At 40.8% G+C, this 15,125-nt stretch overlaps 1 protein-coding gene and 1 long non-coding RNA gene across 2 annotated transcripts in view; one reads left to right on the top strand and one right to left on the bottom strand.

Moving 5' to 3' along the window:
- The window catches only part of LOC130169158 (carbohydrate sulfotransferase 8-like), a 166,538-nt gene that overhangs the window by 77,430 nt on the left and 73,983 nt on the right, over positions 1 to 15,125 (top strand). The window lies entirely within an intron of this gene.
- Positions 1,274 to 1,718, bottom strand: LOC130169221 (uncharacterized). Its single transcript, XR_008827812.1, has 2 exons — positions 1,493 to 1,718; positions 1,274 to 1,385 (listed from the first exon to the last, which is right to left on the bottom strand). It is a non-coding gene; the product is annotated as an uncharacterized LOC130169221 (long non-coding RNA).

Here is a 15,125-nt window from a genome sequence, read left to right as displayed (position 1 = left end):
TAAATGAAAGGTTTCATACACTGAAGTGTTATCCCTCTGTAATAGCAACAGAACCACTCTACCAGCCAATAATGAATGAAAAAGATAATAATGTAACCAACTACATTATTCAAATGATCCCTCAGCAGTCTGAGCTGTGTGTAATCATGCTCTCTATTTGACAGTCTGTGAAACTGCAGCCCTTCATTCACGAGGCACAAAAAATCCAGAAGTACATGACATGATTATGCATGCTTCTCATGTCATTGGGAGAGGACAAGGCCATGCTCTCTCCATGGCTCATAAAAAAGACATTTTTTCGCCTGAAAATCCTCATTCAGAATGTGAATCAGTTCATTCAGCAACAGTTCATGCAATAACACAAGAGAACAATGTGAGGAACTATTTTCAGAGCATGTGGTCAGAGCAACTAATGGCAGAAAGTGGAGTGTACTGTATATGCACATACAAAGATTATGAGAGCCACTAAGCAGATAACAGGTCACCCCAGGAAAGTACATGAAATTTTTCAGCCTCTTTTTTGTAAGAATTCTTTGTGCATCAAAAACCATTTGCATCAGTGGCCCAGTTAGATATATATGGCTTGTCGTACTGTTTGAACTATGTGTTTTATACAGCTAGTATGTTAAAGTAGATAAACAGCCAGCGAGCATCTTGCTCCTTTATTGACAATCTTCGTGCATGACACGTGAAAATTCATGAGTGAAACTGTAATGAACAGAAAAGATTTAAAATGTCTCTTAACTAGCATAGTACATAGCGTTGTACAATTACTGTATGATTACAACACAGCCGGTCAAGTGCTAACACGAGCCATCAGCAGAATTACAAGTAAATGATATGCTAACACTGTCATACATTAGCATGTAATGTTTTTGTAAATTACCATCACTGCAACACCAGAATGATTTACTGTAGGCTATTCTCACTGTGCCAATTTGCACTTCAACAAGCTAACACAGTGCATAGAAAGTACATCCAACTCAATTATACATGTTAATGTATTACACAACCAAAACTTACAGCCATTGTTCTTCACCATGCACGCATCTGTGCTTCACTCTACTTGTTTACTACTGAGGGGCCCCAATCCCACAATGGACAGAATGTTTCTTGCAATGTTTTCAAAATAAAAGTCTATCCTGAGTTCAGTGCAAATCAATGTAATACTGTGCAACTATTTTGATGATATATTTCAGCATGAATTATAGTAAATTACAACAAATAATGTGCATTAACCTTTTGCTGACTTAAAAAAAAGACGGCAGAACACTTGTTGATTGTCCTTATTAATTTTTAATCAGGTGGTATGACTGACACAACTCTGCTTTCAGCAAGGTCACGATCTCATAGCTGCTCCACAGGCCAGCTCTCCACTAGTGTAGCTGTTGAAATATACAGTACATCAGTGTGAAGGGCATATAAGACACAAATTCCTGATAACACTCCATGCAATATATCAGCTGAAGTGCCCCAATTAAAATTATCCTACCTGTGGCTGTGAGGCCTGCATGTTGCTGAGACCATGGCTCTGGCACAGGTGAGTGGGCTGCTTAGTGGCAAGACAGATGACACAGCAGAAGCCAGTCTGCATCTCCCAGGCTGACTGCATTATCCAGTCTGCCCACCCACTTGCAGGGAAGAGTGAAAGAACCAGCAGGGCAGATGGGACCAGAATCTGACTCATTTTAATAGGCCTTGGAGTTGCCAGTTGGCGTTTAGCCTGGGAAGTGAGGCAGAAAATAACACCTTCTAAATAATGAAATAAGCCTTCATTTAATGAAAGATTCAGGCTCCATGTCCTTTTAGTAAATCCAAAGGCCTTGGATGAGGATTATGTTACTATGGCAGAGGTTTCCCACATGCTAGTGAGTGATGTTGTGTACTATGAATATTACTCAATCTCTCATCTCTCTCTGCCTTTGTCTTTCCTTTTAGTCATAGGTCTCTGACTCTCTTCTCCCAGCAGGATCAGATTGTTTCAATTTGTTGCGGAAAAGAAAGATAATATTTGTTGCTGACACATTACAAGGGAGCTAACAATGGAGAATTGACGATTTTGTAAGACACAACATAACAGGACCTAACGTATGTAACAGATGGGATGTGTAATAGCAGATTAAACATACTGCAGCCAGGAAATATAGAGTCAAAGCCAAAGATGTGCGTGCATCTGGAGATGACTGGTAAATAAGATTTATACTGCGAGCACTGTGGGGGCTGAAAACCCATCAAACCATAACTTATCATGTTCTTCTAATTAGCCTTTTCTACTGTGCGTACCAGTGTCCTCACCAGCAGTCAAAAATAAAACCTCATTAATATTCTGCCATTACTTGAACTACTTGCATAATTTTTCATAAGCATAATGTGACTTAACAACAAAAGACATCAATTCACAGCAGTACTGCCTGCAAGAGTCCTTGTTATTGCTAATAAACAGTTCCCTAAATAACGTTTCACAAGCATAATGTGATGTAACAATCAAAGACACTGCACCAAAGCCGCAGAACCTCTATGTTTCCATGTTAGACGGTTGCAAACTCTCAGTCTCATTTTAAAGTACCACCTCAGGCAGAGGTAACTGCTTATAGCTACTCAAGAGTATAACCTTAGATAAAGTAGAGGCCACACTTTCAGCTTATCAAGAGTCAGGTAGCACCCTTTTGTCTGTCTTTACTTGATTCTACTCACGGCATCTGTCATTTGTGTGGGAGTTCCCCTAGTACCCAAGTACCCAGTGTCCCAGGGTGCCTGTCTTTATATATATACTCCATTGATTTACACTATTGCATAACTGCTCCTGCATCATATACTCTCCCTGAGATGTTTCAAAAGGAATTACATAAAATTAAGAAGATTAGTTTTTGTTTCAAGGGGCTTTTAAGGTCCCCAGAATCAGTGCCATACAACAGTCAACCAAGTGTTATGTTATGTTTGATTGCACATAATCAGATCAAAAATCAATGGTGTGTTACTGCAGGCCTTTGCCTTTTGGAAAAGGGGAGACTCTGTAGGAGGCACAGAGTGGCTGTCAGAGCAATGTTGGAGGGCATGCCACATACTTCCTCTGTCGACAGGTTAGGTGATTGGTCTCACAGCAGAGGACTGGAAGACAGCAGCAAGGCAAACAAAAGTAGACAGCTGTTGGCTAGTCTGTCAAGGGAGCCAAACTACTTTTCAAGGCAGAGGGTTCTCTGAGATTACATCCCTGAGCCTCAAGTTGTCACATGATGCAATACGGACAGCGCTGTCTCCAACTGTCTCTAGCTGGTATTACTGCCAGCTCTGGGCTCTCAGCAACTGACCTTGTAGCTGTCTTTCAAATGTGTAGAAGGTGGCGACAAGGCAGTGGCATGCCGTCAGGACAAGCAAGGCAGGCAGCGCTTGACCAGTTAAAGCTAAAAATAGACACCAATTAGAGCGACACCAGCGTTCTGGTGGATCTGATATCGCCTGTTTGCATTCATCTTAATTTACTGACCTTCTGTGGTCACAGTAGGCTATTTTCTCTGGAAGCTAGGTTGACTACCGGTCGATGTTAATGACAGAAATTATTCAATCAGTCATTTTCATGGGTGTGGCCATGTCCTGATGAAAAAGGCTGGGGCTACCACGCAGAGGGGGGCAGCAGCATTATTGGATGTTTGCGTGTGTGTGCGTGTCAAGCTGCTCTTGACTCAGTTTCCACTGTTCTGAGATCAGTTATGATATTGCACACATTACTATACACATGCGCAGATGCAAGGGGAAACTGCACTTATGTAAAAGTCTTTTCTTCCTAAGTGTTAGGAGGTTAAGAGGTCGCATTAGCAAGTAAACGATCAAATTACACTATGATTTATCATTTGGTACAAGTTGTCTTACAGCTCACCTTGGTCAACATGTGTGTTGATGAGAGGTTAGGGTGTATTGTGGAGCAGCTTTTAGTAACTCAAGCAAGGAAAGCTTTCACAGACATTTACTCAGTTTACATATTTACAGCTAACCATTCAACATAGTACCTAAGCCTTTTAATTCTGTTCTGCTTTGTATTTCTCATATTTATATATTTTCCTTTCTGCTTCTCAAGGTGGGTTCTCTGTAAAAAAAAATCTGCAGAAAGTCTGAAAAGATTTAGAAGGTATACTGAGGCAGGATTCTGAATTTTCATTATGTCCTTGTCAGGTAATGGTAAATATTTTGAAGATTATCATAGAAGTGTTTTTTTCTTATATATTTTCCCTCTATACTGCACATTTAATATGTTTACTGTCAGTTCTTCAGCCAGGAAGGAGAGCAGAAAGGTGAAGATATCCAGGCAGAGTGCAGCAAGAGAGACTTTCATCACAAGAAAGACAGGCAGCACAAAATCATGAGACAGGACAGATCCTGAATTAAAGAGAGATTTGCTGATTCTACAGTCATGAAAAGGTTTTGATCTGGTCAATTTTTGTCGTCGGTGTGGTGAACAGCTGAATCACACATTGAGATGGTGGTTTTTGGGTGGGGGTGGGGGGTAGATAGTTCTTCAGATCTGTCTACCTGTAAAAGTCACTGCACATCACTGTGACAAGGTAATTAGATTCTTTAACACCTGTTCCTTTGGGCTCCATTTGTTTCATCCCATGCTCCTTCCACTGGCTTTATGTTATTTGTTTTATATACACCACCGGTCAAATATTTAGAAGAGCATTGCATAGTGTAATGTCTCAGTGATTTTGAAAATGAATTCAATGCATTAAATCCTAAATTTAATCTAAAGTTTTGACTCATTCAGCAGCCGACACACACACATTATTTCTACAATGTAAGTCAAATATTGTTCAGACATTTGGTCCCAACACTGCTGCAGAATTTCCCAAAAATGCAGGTTGCTTTGCTTTCACCTTCTGTCCGGTTAATCCCAGACCAGCTCCATCTGGTTCAGGTCTGGAGATTGTGCTAGTCTGCCATTGTGTGAAGCCAGCGTCTGGTTCTTCTCTTCTAATATTTATCTTGATGTAGGATGAAGTTCTGACCAACCAGCCTGCCTTAACTTTGTTACTTGCCCTTTTCCCGCCATTTGATAGGAATATACAGTAAATACTTCCTGCAGTACAGTATTGTCCTAATAATGCATCAGAGAGTGTAATAGCGCCGTTTGTTCCAACACAGCCTTTGTACAGACTGAAGGGTTGTAAGTAATCAACAGAAAAGAGTTGAGGCAGCTGTAAGAATGATTTGCACTAACTTTCAAGGCTTCATTTACTTTGATTGCTGCAGGAAAGCTGCATTTTTCTGCTTACATTTGTACCATTACAGGTTAAATTTCATTAAAAATATCAACAGACTAAGCTCATACTGATTGTGATGTTAACTTTTTGTATATACAGTCTTTGGTATGGACTAAAGGGACATTTTTCTGCTGAGCATTGGACTTTATTTTTGGACTCTTTGGACTGAGCAAAGGATTCATTATGGTAATCTGGTAAATGAACTGTGGGGAACTCAATTTGCATGACATCTAGATAAAGAACAGTTTCTGTGTTGTAATGCAGTTGAAGTCATTGTGCTTTTGCTGCTTGTTAGACGATTCTTTTCATGGTTGATGAACCTGATTAGTATTTCTGCAGTCCTGTCTTTGCCTCTGACTACCTTAAAACTGGACAAACCTCATTCTGACTGACAAAAACAAACAAACCACTGCAAATTCAAATTTAATGTAGTTTTCTATTAACAGCCACATTAATGATTGATTAGATATTAAACACCTATAAAAAGCAAATGCAAGGTTTTCTATGATGAAAACTGTTACAGTATAACTGTAAAAGGCAATGACCAGATGATTGCCTTTTTTCATGGATTGGTCAAATCTGCATTCACCACATGCAGATCCAAACACGCGCCTTGCATCATTCTCATTCTCCTCCAGATATTTATATAATATTATCAAAGGTCCCTCTTTGAATGAATATTCCATGAAATTTCCCCAATGTCTCATACATTGCTACCAAAAAAATTAGTTTGTAGCACACAGCTGAAATGAGGATTTTACAAACAAAGCAGGAGAATTATTATCTGAAATAAGAGGCTCTCTGACAAGATCCCGTCCTCGGTAGAGGTCAGATGTCTTGGGTCTGAGGCGCTTCCTGCTGATTGGATTATTCTGCTATTCAAGCAGAAGTGCTGCTTGGCACACAAATGTAAAGTGAGAAAATTCAATGTGTAAGGCCAGATGAGATGTTAATAGAAAAGAGGAATTGCCCTCGGAAGAAATTCAAAGGGGAGGCAACACATATAATATATTTTAAAACTGAGGCCAAGGCTGATGTGTAATGCCATCTCAGATCTGCTGCCGCAAGAGAAGGATGAGACTCAGAGTGAGATAATCACACAGCACAATCAGCTTCTATGTCTGCAATCATAACAGTAATCATCCCTTCCTATCCAAACAATTCCAATGTTGGCATGCTCGTAGCTAGCCAGCTGGACTGCACCAGCCACTAACCACATCTCTGGAAAGCCTCTGCCTGTGCAGCAGCCATCACCTCCTTCCCCTTTGTCTCCACACAACCACACAAACTTGATCCTAACACAACAATTCAAACCTACCAAAACTGATCATACCGCGCAAACCTGTGGTAAAGTTTCCTCCTTCTCCCCCGCTCAGCGCAGCCATCTTTAATTAGCCGATGTTAGCGGAGTCATATTCATTGCAAGAAAAGCTGTTCCTCTCACTAAATTAGCCTGTCAATCACAGCACATTCCCAACACTCTCCCATTTCCCTCTGCTGCTGATTAATGGCATGAAGTGAGTTTATCAATGTGCCATATGTGGAACGCAATTCATTACCCTCATCTCCAGGATTCAGCAAAAAGCATGTCCTGCCTCGCTATTTGCGACTGTCCGCAGGCAGAGAAGATATAGCATACACACAGTAATGGTGCTTGTTAGTATGCTAATGTAAATATCAGTTTTGCACACAACTACAATTTTCCCGAGCAACACGTGACAGGACAAGCAAGTATCCCCTCCAGGTTGACATGCATCATGGGAGTGGCATTCCAGGAGGGGTGGCCATTAATCAAGTCATCCACAACTAACAAGACAAACTTATTTTCCTTTGTCGATTAGCAAATATGAGCCTGGGGATTCACAGCTGGTTACATATGCAGTAACCCTGAGGTGAATTCACACAAAACTGGTTTGAATACATTGATCAGGCTGCACTTATTTGCTAATCCGTTGATTATTTCACAGGCAAAGAGACTGATGATTTATGACACAGCCCAGTACTACTGGCTGAATGCATTTAGCTTTAAATCATTGCATAAAGCAGATTCTCAGTAGGTAAGCTGTCAGGGTTGATCCTCCATTTTAAAATACATTTTTTACAAATTGGAAAACATTGGAAAACATGCATTTCCAAATTGTGAGTTTATGATCGACTCACCCAAACGTCAATTCTAATTAAGCTAAAATACTCCATTAATTTAGTGAGGAAATACTTTCCTCAATCACTTAACTCAGCACTGCACAAATGATTCATAGCTTTGGATTTGCAGATTGATAACTTAGGAGGAGCAACGCTTTTTTCATGTTAACTCCAGCTGTCAGAGTGCTGTTTGAATTTCATTCTCCTCCATTCATTTCATTTTATGACATGGAAGTTTGATGAATCTGGCGAACCATGCACTGTTCTCTGCACAAAGGGTAGTGACACCAGAGTGCCCTCGCATCGTATCATCCAGTGTTGCTATAAGCGACGTCACTTTATCTGGTGAACCAAGGTTTCAGTGACTCTTGGAGATAGGCTCTAAATAGCTTGTGCTGCTTTTTATCCTCGTGTCTCTGACTTTATCTTGGCAGCTGTATGATGTCGTCTGAGGGAGAGCTCGCCAGTGAGCACGAACTGAGAAACACTCCATGGTAAAGAGCTGCAACAAGCCCCAAGGAGAATCCAGTATTAGAGAGGGGGAGTCAAGTGGTGGCCCAAGGGTGCTGGAAAATTTCAGACCATTTGTGGCACATATTCTTACCATTAGCTGGTATGGCTGCAGGAGAGAACTCAACACTGGATTTTGTAAATGACATTATGTGTCCTTTACAGTACATACATAAATAGCATAAAGTCTAGTCACTCTATAGTCTGATTATGCAAATTGCAGCAGCAGTTGGGTATTAGCGCAGATGCTGATGTTCCTTACGCTATAGGTCACCTATGGCTGCTAAATGGTGGCAGAGCACTTCCAACTTCACAGTGAGAATTATTGCAGCTGATGTGAGTTATAGCAGCTATTTTAGTTCCTTTAAGAAGATATTGAGACTTCAGGAATAGGTTTATGGGGATGACTGACTGGTGTCTCAGGTTGTCACTCAGTCATAGTGGTTGCATCTTGCTCATCTCTCCCTCAACCACATCCAGACTCTCTGCCGTTTGCCCAAATTTGGATTTTCTCATTCTAAAAGCTGCCAAGACAGCACGGAGGAATAATTATGAGCCAGGCTACAAATATTACAAAAACTACAGAGTCACCAAAGGCCACAATTTGTCTGCAACAGTCCTGCTTTTTGACTATTCGCCCCGTATGGAATAAAAGATAAGTGTTCCACATTGTAATAAACAGATGCTTTATGAATAAAAATTGTGTGATTTTTTTGTCCATGAATCATTAATTCCTAATATGCTGTGCAAACATCAGCCCGTAGCCCTTTCTGCTCTAAATTTCTCCTCTGCCAGCCTGTCAGCAGTGAGGGAGTTTCCATGGTTACAGGGACTCTCTTATGGTCACATGTGCGGCTGCACCTGTGTAGAATTGTCTGGGCTTGCGAAATTGAGGTGTGAGCACAAACTGCTTTTTGTAAACGGTCACATTTTTGGAAATAGGCTTCAGATGTGCACTCGTGTAATGCAAGGTCAGGATGGGTCTGGAACGGCCTCATCTTTATCATTTGTGTCATGCTGACCTATGGCTGTGGTCCAGGGCCTCACTCATTCACATCCTCCACAGGGCTTTCATTCCACAGCTCACGTCGCCTTGGTTTGATTTGAACCAAATGATTGACACACATGATTGAAATATGGTTTGGACATGTAGTCTGGAAACTGCTGGAATTGATATATCGATGCATGTTTTATGCATTATGCATTATGCAGACGTTGAATAACGTTGAATATTGTGGTGTAGGCTAAATTTTTACATTTGCACAGGGTCTGGTGTTTGTAGTGAAATGAGAGAGGGACTCTGTGTCATGGGTTTCCATGATGGACAATTTATGTCTGAGTCATTTTCTGTTTTATTTTGTAGTTTCCTTGTGTGTCTCTTGATGTTTTGACTTCCTGTCTTTGTCCTGTTTCCCTCCTTGTTGATTGTCTGCCCCGCCCTAATGTGTTCTATCACCCTTGCCTCCCTTGTGTCTATATAGTCTCTGTCCTCCCCTTTGTCTGTGTAAGTTCCCCTGTGTCACCTAGTGCTTTGGCATCCTATTGTGTTTCCTTTGTTGTATCCTGTTTGCCTTCACTTTCGATTTTGAGTTTTCACCTAGTTTCTAAGGTCTTTTGTTAATTAAACAGTTTTGCACTCACCCCCATGTGTTGGCTGCATTTTGGTCCAGCCCTATGTTAAACTGTGACACTGTTCCACAGCATGCGGTTTTGCAACACTCATCAGCTCGATTTTCTTTTTTTTTGTCTAACATTTGATCAATTACAGGACACATACTGGGAAAATAGCTCATTATTTAAGGGGAAAAAAAGTAAAATGTAAAAACATGAAATTGATGTGTTTGTTGCTAGGCATCATAAACTGGAGTCACCGACTGACAGGGAATGTTTTGAATGCCAAAGACAGAAAAGACATGATTATACTGTGATTCATTTTCTGTTATAGTCACTAAATAGAATTAACAGATATGTTGACCTTGTGTTTAAAATCAGTTTCAGTCTAGCAAATCTACATGATTTCCTGCATTGGAATTCATTTGGTGAGCTGAATTGTGATATCACAGACGTTAGGAAAATGTACATAAATTATGTTATATTTACACATGCATATTCTTCTAGGATTGAAAAACCACTGGGTTTTTTTTTTTTTATAATCATGGACCAGGAGAATTCATACAAGCACAATTGCAGCCAAATACACAACATCAAGGAGTCATGCCACCCGATACATAAGCCGTATCAGTGAATCCGATTTATTTCCTTCAGTGAGAGATACAAGTGGGAGAACCATGTGGGAAATCTCATCAAATTATAGTTTCATCTACAGACTAATAGCAGTGTATGTTCAGATATTGGTTCTATTACCATCTTGGAATTGGAGATTGTGATCTCTTGTGAATTCAGTGTCAGCAGCTATTACTTCTTATTTAATTTGCATGTCAAATGACTCAGGAGCCGCCCCCCACCCCGTTTCTCTTTATTTACCAGTCTATTACTGTAACAGCTATTGAGTGGATTGACACCCATCTACGCTCTGTCTCACTATGATGCAGCGATGTCTGATGAAACACTCTCACTATACAATAATTAGAAGCCTTTTGTTGCTGTACAGTGACGCACAAAAATGATTGAATTTCATGTCATTCACACCATGACAGGAAGGGAAGATGTTATCTGTGGATGGGAGACTGAAGGCAGCCATCGCTTTCTTCAGATGTTTTGTGTATACGTGTACTATGTCTGTGCTTGTGGCTATACATTTGTGTTCATGTTTTTGTTCTCGATGAGATGTTTGATGAGGTATGTCTGTAGGTGTGTGTCATTATTGACAGGCTGTCTGTGTTTTCTGTTAAAGTTTGCAAACTGATTCACTGCTGCTTTTAGGACGATGAAACGAGGCCCCTGAAAGAAGCAGTGTGAGAACATGATGGTGATAAATTCATTATCAAACGGGGTTTAGCGCTGGGCGGAATAAACATGAAGCACATTATCTCATGATGAAGATGCTGGGTCGACTGTCCGTGAATACTGAAAGCTTTTTTCTCAACAGAGGTTTTTGAGCACTGGCCGGTGATTAAGTTGTAAATCGAGAGGAAGCAGCATGGGTGCAAATGCGGGGATGATAATAGCCTGTTGTTTCAGGGGTCAGAGAAAACTAATTATAGAAACTCCACTTCTATATTACTACTCACTCCTTTTCAATTCCACTCAAGAGTAAAAAAAAAAAAAAAAAAAAAAAAATTGTTAACTTCCAAAATATGTTGGGCAGGGTGCCATCTGGAGAGAAATTGTATGGGGAGAAGTGTCAAGTATAATTCATCGCAGCATGTTGTGGGTGTGAGAGGAGCGTGGGGGGAAAGGGAGTAGATTCATCAAACTCCAAATGATGAGCCTTTCTCTTCACAGCAAAATGGCAGAACAGTTTTGTAATGCGCCTTGCTCCCGCTGCCCTTGGGACACGCAAAGGTTTTTCATATCTGCTGTCAGTTGAGTCCAAAAGAAGCTGCACTCACAACGTTGAGGTACAGAATGTATGTAAACCATAATCTTGCACCATTATCTTAAAGCCGCCACACAAAATGATCTGCCAGTCCGTTTGCCTCGCTAACAGACCTTGAAGTCATTATCCAGCTTCAGTGTTAAAAAGTCCTCTGGGTGGGGACACTATGTTACAGAGATAGCCCCCATGCCACAGAGCTTATATATGGCTTTTATCAACTAAGAGATACACATGAATGGTGCCTGCAGAGCCAACAAGCTGCAAAAGGTTTTACAGCCACTGCTTGGAGCCCCATTAAAATAACACTCTGAACTCTGCTATAATTCACACTCCTGGAACATCTCCACGTTGACCCATTGCCGCTTTGATTGGACATTTCTGTCAAAAGGTCTGCCGTCACCGTGGGGGAGGTTTATGAGGCACAGCCAGAAGCTGTGTTTATTTTATGACAGGCATCTCAAATAAAAAGAAGAAAACACAAGCGATATCATTAATTCCACCACATGGCCATGAAACGCCGTCTTGTTTGTCGGCTGTGGTCATTTTTTTCCTGGCATGTTTTTTGAATCTCCTTTATAGTGGAGAATTGCTTTTTCAATGCATCTCAATTAATTCAGGCAAACTTCCTCATGCTCTGCTGGACCTTATTGCACCTCTGGCCACTCGCTATACACGTCCACCGCAGCAGCATCTGTGCCATATGCTGTGCTGGAAAATAAAGCTGTTGAGCGCATTATTGGAGCCAGTGCAGTCTTGTGTCTGTGCGCGCTGAACTGACTCATCGGTCAATGCTCTGTCATTATTCCTCAGCATCGATGTCACCAAGATAAATTACTGTACATTTATTATTATCTGAAAAAGAGAGAAATTTTAATTACACTGACTCTAGTTGTAAACTGTGTGTATTTTGAATAGTTGAATTATACAGTATGTGTTACTGCCAAATCGTGAAGTCTTTATATGCTGTTTTTTAATCTGTATATTTCATTATTTCCCCACCCTGCCTCCTGTGATGTGCAGCCTGCCAGCAGTCTGTAAGCTATACTACCTTGCTGGACCAAAACTGAAAGCACGAGGCAGATTATATGACTACCGCTCACAAGAGTGGCAATGTTTTCCTTTATTCTTTCGCTTGTAGTTACTCTTTTTTTTCTGTTTTCCCTGCTACAAAAGCTGTCAAAACGTCTTTCATGATGCTTTATTAATGAGTACATTCATGCAGTGTCTCCCCAGAGAAAATCAGATAATATTCTGCATGAGCAACGTTGAAGATTAACTCCTGCAGCAAATCTGCATAATTCCACATCACCTGTGTTATATAGGCTACGTATGTTTTATGCTTGCAACAGGCCTTCATACTGATTGTCTGAATAGGTGCGCTTTCAAGACAACAAATGTGCAGTTGTGACAGTGTCCGCTAGATGAAGTAGCAGTTTAATCAAGATGTATGTGAAGTGCAGTGACGTACAGCATCAGTCAACCTGTTCAGCAGCAGCACAGAGGTGACCGCGTCTTATTTGCTTGCATCAACAAAGACTTGATTCAGTGCCGGAGTAGATCCCAAGGTTTCTCTCAGTGTCACGTCTGCTACAACACAACTACTGGCTTCCTTCTTAGACTGATCACCAGCCTGATCCTTATCTGGGGAAGGCTTCGGACCATACAGTTCAAAATAAATAAACTATTCTGAGTAATCTGATTACTCTGATAGTTAAAGTAATCTTCCAGTAATTGCAATGGATTGTGGTTAGCGTGATTCGCAGCGTTCTTGTTATGAACCCATTTCATATTTAGTAATTGTCGAGCCCCGTCTGTTACAGGCACCTAATCTATAATCACGCAAGTTTTTTTACGTAGCACAGTGGAAAAAGAAGACATTAGAAGCCTGGCAGTTGTATTAAAGTCCATTAGGAAGATTTATTGTTCTCTATAAGAACGCTTATTTGAACCAAACATCCATTTCACATTTCCAATGAGTCATGCTCGATTAAATTCAATGTGTTGAAGATGGAAGAGAGTATTATTAAGCTGAGCGGGGTATGTGAATTAATTAAAGTCCCACTTTTTAATTCAATATAAATGTCAAGCTCTGTGTGTGGCAGGATATTGAAATCAATCAGGCTTTAATATAACGGGATCCTCTGCCTGTGACAGGGATCAACACTTGTGCATCACATGTTGGCTGCTCGTGCATGTGAGTGGGAGGAGGTCTGACGGCTCAGACCGTCTGTCCTCTGATCTAGAGCCGCGTTTCCATGTGTTTGACACCAGAGCAGAAGCGTGGCATTGAAAGATTGGCTCCCAATCGTTCTTAAGAACAGTGAATCACCACTGGAAAACTGGATTTGTTGTGGCTACTTAACACTCTGTTGTCATTGTTGATAGGAATATATTTGCTTTAGCATTCTGCCACATCTAACAGAAATTCAGATATTCATTGGACAGCTAATCCTTGGTTTTATATCCCTTTGTGGCACCTTTATGGGATCTATCACACACAGAGGGGTTCACTGGGGTTTCTCCTTTTTCGTGAACATAACTTTGAATTACAGTCTCCTCGTGTTTGCCGACCAGCAGGTGCAGTTTATTTCAGTGCAGATGAAGAAAAAAATCGCAGTGCAGCAACAAATGTGAGTGAGTACAGTATATCACCCAACAAACCACATGAAATTGCATCCATCTGCTGAAGCTGAATCCAAACATCAAGCCTGTCCTGATGTTAGCAATGTCAGCATTGAGAAATGTGGCTGCCTGCAATGACCCAGAGAGGAGAAAAAAAAAATCAAGTCTTTCTAATGGTAATGGAAATGAACAGAGATTGGCAGATCTAACACTCAGCTCAGTATCTGGTCCTGGTGTTTCAACAGGCAGCCTCAGTAGGTTGGAGTAAGAGAGAAATGGAGAGATTTGATTTTGTTCATTAATTTTCATTAGAGCACTTATTACAATCACATTGTTGTCTGAGCGGTTAACGGTGACAGTATGACTGTAATGTGTACATGGTGATAACTAACTACGCTGTCCTTCATTCCTCTCTGCCTCTGGCCAAATCATTATCAGTTGGACCAGTTGCAAAGTTGCAGGTACTAATCATAAACCAATTTATATTTTAATGAGCATGACATTAGATGGAAGAGTTGAATAGGTCATGTTCAGTGATGCTAAGCAGAGGCAGGAAGGGAAATTTTGAGTCCCATTAAAGGAGGTAGGAAACTAGCTGACTATGATTTGTGGTAATTGGCAAGGCGTTCCGCTTGAGTGCACATACACAGCCCGTTCAGTCACACTGTGTGGCTTCGATTCAAAAAGCTGCAAAAAGCATAATTATGTTTATTACTTTTCCTCACACAAAGTGAGCGCAATCGATCCCTACTGGGTGGCTTTAGTTTCTCACAAGATATGACACTCTGTAATATAACACCTAATTATTTTTGCTGACTGATCTCGAGCCCGGCAACATTCACATAATGAGCTGCACCTCCGCCCTCCTCAGCTGAAATGTTGTGTATCTTTGCAGTTACAATAGAGTGGTTAAAAAAAAAAAGAAATTGATACCCTATGTAAAAGTTGTGATTCACTGACCAAAAAGGTGCAGCTACTGGAAACAATAGCACCAAAAGCTACAGTATTACCAGCTGAACTTGACACTTGGGCCATGGGACTGAGACGACATGGTGTCTCACAGCAGCAGTAATAAAGAACCAATAGTGTTATGAAGC

The sequence above is a fragment of the Seriola aureovittata genome, chromosome 1, assembly GCF_021018895.1.
Source record: "Seriola aureovittata isolate HTS-2021-v1 ecotype China chromosome 1, ASM2101889v1, whole genome shotgun sequence".
In the NCBI taxonomy this organism is placed as follows: Eukaryota; Metazoa; Chordata; class Actinopteri; order Carangiformes; family Carangidae; genus Seriola; species Seriola aureovittata.
The sequence above is the reverse complement of the archived record's forward strand: the minus strand, read 5'-3'. Positions and strand labels throughout refer to the sequence as shown.